Here is a 12,095-nt window from a genome sequence, read left to right on the forward strand (position 1 = left end):
TACTATGTCTTACTATTCACCATAGTTTATAGGCTCACTTTAAATAAATGAGCGATTAGTTCGAATATAGATGGTCTGTTTTTATGTATCACAGTAGTTCTCTTACTACAACTTCTTGATCTGTCTAGTTGAAGGCAGCAGAAGGATATGTAATGGTCATCTTGGCATGCATTAATGAAATCCACATTTCTTTCAAAAAAAAAAATGACTCAACCGTCATCTCAGATTTATTTTCTTTTCCATCTTGCTGACTCAATCCTCATTAATTTTTCTTTTTTGCATGAATAATATGCCCTTATTGAATGTCTTTGAACATAAAAGGCAAGAATTAATAGGATTAAAATTAGCAATTTGATTAGTAATTTAATATCATATTTGATGTATATCTTTCTTAAATTATTCTTTTTTTTTTTTTTGAATAATGGTAATTCCATTGATAATAGCGCATGCCAAGAAGGCCATTACATACTCACTCGCTGACACATAACAATGGCCAGAACAAGGTTTCGTGGAGGAGCCACAGTAGTACATAGGATAGACCAACTATATTCGAACTAATCGCTCACTTTAAAAGCGAGCCTAAAAGCTATGGAAACATAGCGAATAGACAAGCCAAACTACACTCGTTAGGTTCCTAATACAAGAAACTTATTGTAATTAGACAAAAGCTAAAAACATAGGTTTGGGCCAAGAGCCTAAACCCTTGCCCAAATTAGAAGCTATTGGACTAGGGTAGAAACCCCATCCCAAAACTAAAAACCCAAATAGGGCAGCCAGCTAAGGAGATCCATGCAGGGCCCAACAAACTGATCCGGCCCAGTCCACCTGTCCATCCCATCCCCGCCGTACGACACAGTCAGGCAGATCTCCGTCCACCGTCCGTCGCCACGACCCGAGTCACCACAATCGCTCACTGTGCACGACCCAAACCACCACGGCCTCGCCGCCACGACCGACACCAGAACGGAGAAAATCAAATCCCAATCACAGATCTGAGCACCACACACCACCAACGAGAAAACCCGTGGCGCCGTCGATCCAAAAACCCGCCTCAGGGATCGATCTCCCTCCCTGGTTGCACGACCACCACTTCCCCCTAGCCCAGTCGATACCAGCCGCCAAGCCCAGCCCTGCATCCCTTCGACGGAGACCCACAGGCAATAGAATACTCGTCCGGCAGCAGATCCCAAGACGTCAGCACAGCCCGAAGGACAGTCCCAACGCCCGGGTGCCACCGGACGAGCACGAAAACTCGCAGTCGGAAAAAGCCGGCCTGTAGGGTGTAAATTTTAAATTAGTATTCTTAAATTATTCTTATTGATCCGGTATAAAATTATGTTATTGATATGACATTGAATATCATATTTAATGTAAATCATCCCTAAAATTATTCTAATTTAAAAGATGTCTTCTATAAGTTAAGAATCTTTCTAAAGTACTTTTTTGATAATGTTTTTCTACAACACCAAAGCTTCTATGGTTATGGCTCTTGTATGTAATGTCAAGTTTTTTATGAACGTGGTTCTCCTTCTTTAACATTAAGCTTTCTATGGTCAAGGTACTTTTTTGTCGGTCTAATATGATTGTGATATTTTTGGTGTAAATCATTCCATGGATGGTAACTATTCTTCTTCTTCTTCTTCATTTTTTTGTTTTTTTACATTTCCTTCTTAACTTACCTTTAACCTAGAAAGGAACGTGTGTGTGTGTAGTGTAGTGTTGGTTGACAAACCACTATTGTAACTTTATTCTAAGGTAAGCATTACGCAATTTTTGTGGTAGATGTATTAAGAGCTCAAAAATTCAACATTTCAGTATAACTCATATATAGGTAGTTTTTCTCACCATATGCATCTCGATTATTTATACCTACAATATAGAAGAAAACTAATCCATAAATTTATATCTCTTACTTAAGTACATATCTCAGTTATAGTAATTGAAGAACATTACTGTAAACATATATTTCTTACTTAGGTACGTATCTCTTACTTATGGTATACATACAATAGAAGAAAGTAAATCCGTATATCTCTTACTTTGTATATATCTCGATTATTTATACCTACAATACAAGAAATCTAATTCATAAACTTATATCTCTTATTTAGGTACATATCTCGATTATAGTAATAAAAAAACATTAATCCGTAAATGTATATCTCTTACTTAGGTACATATCTCTTATTTATGGTATACCTACAATAGAGGAAATCTTTAAATTTATATATCTTACTTAGGTTATACATATATCTTTTAGCAAGAATGTTTTGATGAACTTTTTTTTGTACCTTCCAGTTAGATTGATTTCTCATCTCTATTTGAAAATTTTATTATACTAATTATATTTTGAATTATTGCATGTTCATCATGAGTTCAAAATTCAAATAAATAAATAAATAAATGCTAAAAAGTAATTAATTTGTTTCTATATTTAACTCAAGGGGCAAATGGGCATGAAAATATAATGACAATAGTCAATGAACCTAGATTGATAATAAAATTACTTATGGATTGCATCCATTATGATGAAATGAAATTGAACTTATATTAAAAAACCTCTATTTATTAACTTTTGCCATTATTTTTTTAAAAGATAATTATCAAGTCACTGATAACTCAACAATAGTATACATAATGACTCACGGTGAGGTTATCAGAAAGAGCCATTACCTAAGTAAACCCACATCAAGCCATTTAGCTACATATCTTTACCAATAAAATCATTATTAGCTAAAGCAATTGTTAACTTTCCAAATAACGATTTATATTGAAGAGTGTAGGTAGGCCTTCTCGATGCGCTTGAGGAAGGCACATCTTCTTTCATCAATCAGCGTATACGTACCATGTTCTCAGATCTATTTAAGATCATATCATTTACCAACAAAATTCTCAAGTGATGCAAATTGGAAATAAAACAAAACATTTCTATTTGCCAAAAAAATTAAGATATCGGTAGGACAACATTAACAAAAATCACTAAAGATTAAAGAGAGAGTATGGCAACTATTTGGAAAACCAAAAATAAGTCTACACATGACACATTAACACTGTAATCTAAAGCTATATTTGCGATAAAATACCTCATGACTAAGTAGTAAAAGAAATTCATAACATTAAACATATCTTATGCCATGATATTAAATAAACATATATCTAGAATAAGCAACCAATAAATCACATAGCAATAAGGCATCTAAAACTATATACCTCTTGACAAGGTATCAGAAAAAACTCTAGCATAATACAATCTATATCATAACCATGAACATCACTAAATATCATTACATTTAGAATAGGTAACAATGAAAATCATAGCATAAAGAAACAAAGAAAAAATGGCAGGCATTAAGTTTTATAACTTTAAAGTCATGCCTTAAAACAGTTTTAGCAGACTCTCTATCTTGGCTTCTTAGCTTTTTGGAGAGAATGTTTAACTTTTTATCAATTTTACAGCTGCACCAAATTCCTAAGTGGTTCTCTATTTTTACTTTTAGTATCTCGCTTCTAAATATAAAGAGCGAGACTCTCTATTATTTTTGTTAATTCAAAACATTCCTTTTAAGTTGTTTAATGTATTCTATAAATACATTCAAACTATTTTTTCATTATTTAATAAATAATATAAATTCAAAACTAGTGTTGAATCATAATTCATATATATTCATATATTTGTGCCCTAAAACATGGGAATTACTTGTTCTAAAGTCCAATTTAATGTTGACTAATCTAATTCCATGTTTTGTAGAAAATCTTGACAAGAGGAGAAAAAAGTGAAATTCCGGCGAATTTTCCATGCACCACCACTTTTGGTGGCACAAGTGACGGCGCACCACCATTCACGGTGGTGCCATGTATTTTCCGGCCATATTCATAGAGGAGCAAGGAGGATGAGTAATATAGCATCTATTACATTACATATAGGGAAAATCGTCCGTACAGTACCTGACTTTTTCCCCATTCTAAACTTCAGTACCTTATGTTCAAAAAATATCAGAACGGTACCTGAGGTTTCGACCCCGACGGAAGATCGGTACCTGGTGCCGTTACCTCCGTTACAAAAATTGACAGCTGAAGGATATTTTCATCTTTTCATATTTTAATCTATTATTTTTTATCTAATTCATTTTTTTCTATTTTCTTTTTCTCTCTCCCTACCATTCCTGGCCCCCTTCCCCCTCCTCTCTCTCTCTCTCTCTCTCTCTCTCTCTCTCTCTCTCTCTCTCTCTCTCTCTCTCTCTCTCTCTCTCTCTCTCTCTCTCTCTCTCTCTCTCTCTCTCTCTCTCTTTCTCAGCCCCATTCAAACCCATAACCCTTCCCTGCAATCTACATCATGTCTCCTCTTCTTCCTCCTTAAATATCTCATTGATGAGAGCCTTCTCCAGCTGCTCCACCCTCTGCGAAAATGATCCTAGCAGCCGAGTTTGTTTTTCCGGTGAACCAGCTCCGTCACCAGACCCACCATCCTCTCATTCTTTTCCACCATCTTCACTAGTAGCTCCTCTTTTTTCTTGCTCTGCGTTGAATCATAGTTGAACCCAACTTCAAATCCGGCCAAGGAGTAAACCCAATGACTTGCTCAAGGACTTGGCTTTGTCTTTCGGGAAATTGAAGTGATCGACATGGAAATCTTCTCAGGTTGTTTTCCTTTAACCACTTTGGTGGTGTTATGGGTTGAAATTTGCTACGGGTGTTGTTTGAATCACAAAGTTTGGGGATGGGGTCGTGTGGTTGTGCTTGTGCTTGTGGTTGTGGTGGTGGTGGTGGTGGTGGCTGATGAATGATGGCTTTCCAATTCCTCCACCGCCTCCTATCGAAGCCAGCCACTCCCGCCTCTCGAGCAACTCTGCTAGAGTGTTGTTGCGATGATGGTGATGGTGGCTGATGGGTGATTGCTCACCTACTCTGCTAGAGTGCTGTTATGCTGCTACGCCACCTTGAAATTGTTGGTGCCCGACCACAACTTGAACCTTCCCGCCGCCGCCGCCGCCTGAGCCCTTCCCACCTACGACCCTCCTAACCCTTTCACTTTGGCATTCATGTATAAAAAAATAAAAAGCTTTTTTTATTATATGAGGAAAAAAAAAGAAGGTAAATTTGTTATTTAATGATCAAAATATGCCAGCTGTCAGTTTTTGTAATGGAGGTAATGGCACCAGGTACCGATCTTCGATCGGGGTCAGAACCTCAGGTACCGTTCTGATATTTTCTGAACGTGAGGTACTGAAGTTTAGAATGGGGAAAATGTCAGGTACTTCACGGACGATTTTCCCTTACATATATTCACCATCATTCTATCTTAACCAAATTTCAAACTTTTTTATTCCAATTCAACCATACATTTCTTCTATCTTTCTCATATCATCTCTACTCCCTATTCCAAAAGTCCACCATCATCACTTCAAAATCTATCATGTTTTAGGTTTAATCACCATCTTTCACTCATCATAACCTACTCTAATCTACATCATCAGTCTCATACTCTTTTTCCTTGGTTTTGGGATCTATTACCACTCTCATACTCCACCTCTTTGCTCAATTCAAGAGCCTAGCTGCTATCTTGGCTTCTTGTCATCATTTTCATACCTCTAACTTCATCTATTTAAGCATCTCTTCTCCCACTGAAGAAGGCATCACCTATACCACCCATTATATCTTTTTTCTCTTTCCATCTCCACCTCCGAAGATCCAAACTCATACTCCCCTTACTAATCCATCTCCTTCATCATCACCACCACAACTACCATGTTCCACCACCATAAACTCTATCACCACCACCATAAACTTCATCACTACCACTCAAAATTAGCCAAATTGGAGCATCATATATTCATCACCATCAACAAGTTCATAATCCATTCATTCCACCATCAAGAAGGATCCAATGGCAATCAAGGAGGACAAGGAAGAGCTAGCCATCTATTTGTCAAGCTTAAACTAGTTCATCCTTTCCTTTAACTCTTTAATTTACCTTAGTGTATTTTATAAATTTGATGCTAATTTATATGATTATGAGTGAGTAGTTACTTTGTTGGGGTTAGAGTTGAAAGCCCTATCCAATCTTATATGGACTGATGCTATAATATGATAGGATGCAATTTTCTTAACATGCCTACATGCTAGTTCAAGAGTTGAATGCATATGCTTAGACTTTACCATATACATACCTAATAACTGATTATGGCTCAGACTAATTTCTTGCAGCTAGTCCAGATAAGTTGAACAGTGGAGGGGAGCGGGCCGGGTATGGAACCTGGAAATAGAAGCTTTAAATTTTGAATAAGAAACCTAATCCATGGTGGAATGGATCCCATCAATTGTCGAATAGGAAGCTAATAAACTTCAATTGTCGCAGACAATGTTGCCGATAGTATGCATGCATGAGGTCAAGACAGTTCAAATCTTGGAGATACACTTGGGAGATATGGACTCAGTAACTGGTCATGATGAGCAAATTAAGTTAGATCACAAGTGCACGAACATGTATATAGATGGAGTTAGCTAACTAGGGTTCACCTTTGAACAATAATTATGTACTTTGTATTGCCACGAATTCGTTGCAATAAGGGATAAAACAACGACATTAATTTCTTTAGTAAAAATAAGGGTTTGAGTATTCAATTGTCAGTATGTCCTCTATAAGATTTCCACTGTGAAATGATGTGAGATCTCAGAATTTCAGTTTCCTATTTTTTTAAAAGGAAAAACAATTTCGAGCTATTTTTAGTTGAAATTGTATTAGTTTAAACTATTTATAGCTTTTGAAAATTATTCAAATTTTTGGTTTGTTAAGTTTTATCTTTCGAGTCCATATAATTAAACTAGACATCGTTACGAGTTTGTAGGAATTTTCGGAAGATTTTTCGGACACCCGAGTTATTTTTAATGATTTTTGGAAGTTGGAATTATCCAAAAATTATTTAAAAATATTTTTTTGAGTCAGCGTAATCTGGAGCGTTGATTTCAAATGGCAGAAAATAAGGCTTAATCATAGAAATGACAGAAATTTATGAAATTACAGAATGGGTCCATTGAGTTCATTTAAAGCTGTCGTGTAACTACTGCTGGTTTATATTTTGGTGAATAAATGTCTGTTGGTGAAGCTTGATTTCCGAAATGGAATAGTAGGATGAGAACCTGGAATTGGGAATAGTGATTTGGGTGGAATTCCAGATTAAGGCGATTGACTATTTTGGATTGTGAAGTTCGGTGAATTTGGAGTAACAGTTGATGCATAATTGGGATTTTGTATATTTTTATTAGCGATCAAGAAACATGTTTGATCGAAGCAATCTTGGAAATGATTCTTATATTCTTAGTAATTTCTAGGACTTACACCGATTCGGAAAATAATGTAGTTCTCAGCTTTCGAGGGATCGATATTGATTTGAAGTACTTTAGTGATGGTCATTAAATAAGGATTCGATACAAGGGTTGAATGATTATCGGCAGTCCCAAAAATAGAAGGATACGGATTTCAGAATACGAGTCACTATATTGCTGGTTTTAAGCAGCGTTGGAGCTAAAGCTTGGATTTTCAGGCAGGGTCTTTCGGGGAATCTTTTCTACTAAAATGATAAATAGAGTTATTATTGATATTGGTGATTTCTTGTGTCATCGATTGACATTGCTTGACTTAAATCTTGAATGTTATCGCTTTGTATAAAAGGAGGTGTACTCGATGAGTTACTTATTCAAATGTTATCGCTTTCTTTAAAAACATGTGCTAGATATCATATTACAAGATTTGATATTCAAATTGGCATACATAATGCATAGAGAAACATTGAGAGTATGCATTTGAAAATGGTATATGTGGAAGGATGTGAGAAATCGATGTTGAGATCGAAATGTGATAGAAAAGAGATGAATCCTTTTGTGTAGTTGAGTTTGGTGTCGTGAGGCATTCAGGATCTATGTTTAGCCCACAAGTGCACATTGAGGGAAAGTATGCCCTTTCAACAAAAGAGTGTTAATACAACGATCTCATCAAGTTTCGGGTCTGAAGATCATGAGCAAACAAGAAGACTAACAAAAGGGATTGTGGATTGAGTTCTTTTGGGTTGTTAATTTGATCATATATTCGAAACATCTAGGGCCACCCCTGGTCGGTAAAATACACGATATGGGACGTGTAGGCTCTCTTGTTTTTGATATATGGACTAACGGCTACTTCGATGAAGTTCATTTGGCATACATGCATCATTTATTATTGTTTATAAAGTATTGGTTGATAACTTGTTTGTGTACATAGTTAAGATTAACCTAAAGAGGTTTTGGCCCTACTGACTATTGAGCGTAAGCTCACCCCTATAGACTTTTGTTCAGGTGTGACACGAGTTTTGAGATAATTACGTGAGACGTTGTTTCGAGAACGAGTTAGATTCGAGAAGGAGATGTAATTTCTTTTTATTTGAGTTTTGTTATTTCAAATGTTTTATTTTCGACAATTTCTGAAAACGTATTTGGTATTGTTTTTAATTTCATTTTACTTTTCTATCGTTGACACCTCGAATTGGGCGTTGGTACCAAATCACACCTCCACCTAGTTCGGGCCGTCCCAAATGATGGAAGTGATCCTTGTTAGCCTGATCATTGGCTTCCTCTGCGCCACAGATTCTAGGGCCATTGTTTCTAAAGGGAAACACGTCAGAATTCATCATCCAACACTCAACAATCATGCAATAATAATTGCATAATATATCACTCTCAATCACCGAATAACAATCAATGTACATAGACTTAAGAAAACTCACCAAGATGGAAATGGGTGCTCCTTGGCATGCAGTAACTACCCTGCTCCTAAGGTATCCTCATTGCAATAACACAACACAAAACCAAATACTCAAATTCTTGAACAAACGTGGAAACCATCTTTTAAGAGATTGGATTCGAAAAGAGAGAGGATGAATCTGTGATTGCTTGACCTTCTTGATATGGCTTACTTTCTGTGATTGCTTAACCTTCTTGATATGGCTTACTTTCTATAGGAAAGGGAGTTGCGTACGATATGAACAGGTTTAAATCCTTATTTCTCCAAATGGTGTACGTGGTGATCGAGTCATCAAGCATAAGGGTTAGGGTAGGGTTAAAATCTTTTAATAGCTTTCAATATTTGGTGGTTTGCAGTAATATTTTTCAATATTTTGTACACTAGTTGGGTTGTTTCTGATAGCTAAATTTAAAGCATTTGATTTTCCTTGTTCTCCTGCAAATATGTCAATTGTAATATAGGGAAATAAGGGTCTCCCGCAGAGGATTAAGTTATCGAACTATGGGTCGCTCGACACTTTGGTCATCCAACTTTTAAAAACTTCATTTTGGTCATCGAACTATATCATCGCATATCACTTTGGTCATTCCGTCTGTTTTCTCTGTTAACTCCAAGGGTATTTTGGAGATGAAATGTTTTACCCGCCATTTTTATAACTTAATCCAATTTTTCCCGCCTAAACATAAAACTTCATTCAATTTTACCAACTTTTCCCTCCTTTTATTCATGCATTCATCATCAGTAATCAAAGCATACAACAGAGAAAAATAATCGAGTCAGAGAATGATTCAAAGTGAGGGAATATATATAAGAGGAAGAAAAATATTGATTTAATAAATTGAGGAATTATAAAAGGATGGAAAAGTTGGCAAAATTGGAAGAAGTTTTATGTTTAGGCAGGAAAAGTTGGATTAAGTTATAAAAATGGCGAATAAACCTTTAAATCTCCAAAATACCCTTGGAGTTAACAGAGAAAACAGACGGAATGACCAAAGTGATATGCGATGATATAGTTCGATGACCAAAATGAAGTTTTTAAAAGTTGGATGACCAAAGTGTCGAGCGAGCCACAGTTCGATGGCCAAAGTGATATTTCTGCCTAAACTAAATGCTTCAACAAAAGTCACAAAAACGTGACTGCAGCTCCTACTAACAGCAGTCGGAAAAAAAAAACTAAAAACCTAATCAAAATAACCCAGAAAAATACGAAAATTTATAGAGTTATACTAGACACACAAGGCATTCAGCACACAAAATTTGAGAATTTTTGGATATCGTTTACTATATTAAATAAATACAGGAAAACAGAGAATAGAACGCAAAATAAAGAAAAGCTGATTTGAGAATGGTTGAGATCAAGATAATGAAACTAGCTAGGAAGGAAGTATTCACCCCCAACAATCACACCCAACACACTTTGTCCAATTTATCACCAATTAACTTAGTTGAAGACACTCAGGTTGGCTTGGTACGCTTGAACACAACCTATTACCCTTTCTTACTTTGTACGCTAGGCAGGAAGTGCTCTACACCTAGACTATTCCCAAGCAATGCAACCTAAAGGTACGTTTATTAGATTAAACATGCAGAGATCATTAAGTTTGAAAAGAGTTGGAGCAATCACTTTTAACCCGATTCCCTTTCGAAGTTCGCGCGAGACGCGCTATCAGACGGGGTTACCCAGTCTCTTAGGATCGACTAACCCATGTGCAAGTGCCGGCATCGCAAATAACTTAGCGCCTTGCTGAACCTAGGGTTTTGTCTACTTGCTAGTGAAAACTACCAATTACTTCTCTAGACAATTTGAGGAATCCAACTATTGATGCAGGCATCAAACAATCAAAGTATTAGAACCCTAGCATGCACACTAAGTAGGCCTCCAAAGCACACAAGCATAGAATTCATCAATGAGAAACACGGTAAACAAAACCTCAACTTTATTAATTGGAAAACAAATTGAATGTCAAAGCATGTTATGGATCATGTCTAGGGGCTTCAACTGCCCCCTAACTACTGGGAATTTAGTTACACATTATGGGAATCAAAAACACAGAGGAGTTCATGGAAGAAGAAGACAACAAAAATCAGAAGTTGAAAAAATACGAATCAGCGATCGATCTTAGAAATCCCAACGATCGATTGTTTCTGGTGTGGTTTTGCAGTCTTACTTCTTCTTGAGCTCTGGTGCATCTATGCTTCTTCGTATGTGAGATGGTAGGTTTTTTCAACGTCCAAGGAGAGATTTTATTCAGTTTGTAACCCTTTTCTTCTTTCCTTTTGGGACTCTTAACTCCTTGGCTTCAACGGTAAGCTCCTTGGTTAATGTTCTGATTGATTTAGGATTCATTGACATCATTCTATCCCATAGGAGTAGCCAAGAGAATTAATTGCTGAATATCTTTTTCTTTATGTGGCCTTAAGCTTCCTTGATTCATCAAGAGTCCACAATTCTCCATTATTTGCACATATCTCCTTCCTTTTGTTCTTATTTCTTTCCTTATTTCGGAAAAACTAATAAACATAAAAACAACTAAATTAACCAGAAAATAAGATAAACTAACAAAGTAAATATGAGAATTAACAACATTATTATCGCATAATTATGCTTCTATCAGTTTCATAGAGTTTGCTTTGGCATGCCATGATTAGGTCCATACTTCATACCTAGCCAAAAAGAAAGGTTCAATACTCATTGCTCGACGAGACCGCCGGCTTCTCCCCAATTTACCTAGATCTGCATTGCAAAAACCATCTCAGTTCATGCTAGCGCGATCGCCAATTATGCTTAAACACCAAATATCACGTTGGCAAAGCCATGCTGCCCCCACTCATCAGAGATTTTTACATCAAATTAATATCTCATTTTTTACTTTGACTATCACATTAATATTGCAAAAATACAAAATATATCATCTCTACACGTACAAATGTAAATCATTTGTGCCCCTACACGTGTAAATCATTTGTGCCCCATATAGCATCTCTATGTGTTCGCTAATTTTAATCAATATTATCTAATCATTAGTCTATAGTCAAAGATTTTGTTCCATGCCACTTTAGCAGTTAACAAAATACACTTAGAACTAACTTTTTCTCTCCACCATATAATGCGGATGATTAAATGGCGACAACGATAGAAGTTGGCTGCAAGCGACTTCTGCATAGTAATTAAACACCTTGAATCCAAAGTCCAAACGGGGTATGAGATCCAACTCAAATCTTAAATGGGATTCAAATATCATTGGCTTTTTGCTAGACTCCAAATGATAATCTGAGTTGAATTTCATCTATATATCTCTAGGCGCATCATAAGCTTAGAGAT

This window comes from Rosa chinensis, chromosome 3 (assembly GCF_002994745.2).
Source record: "Rosa chinensis cultivar Old Blush chromosome 3, RchiOBHm-V2, whole genome shotgun sequence".
Taxonomy (NCBI): Eukaryota; Viridiplantae; Streptophyta; class Magnoliopsida; order Rosales; family Rosaceae; genus Rosa; species Rosa chinensis.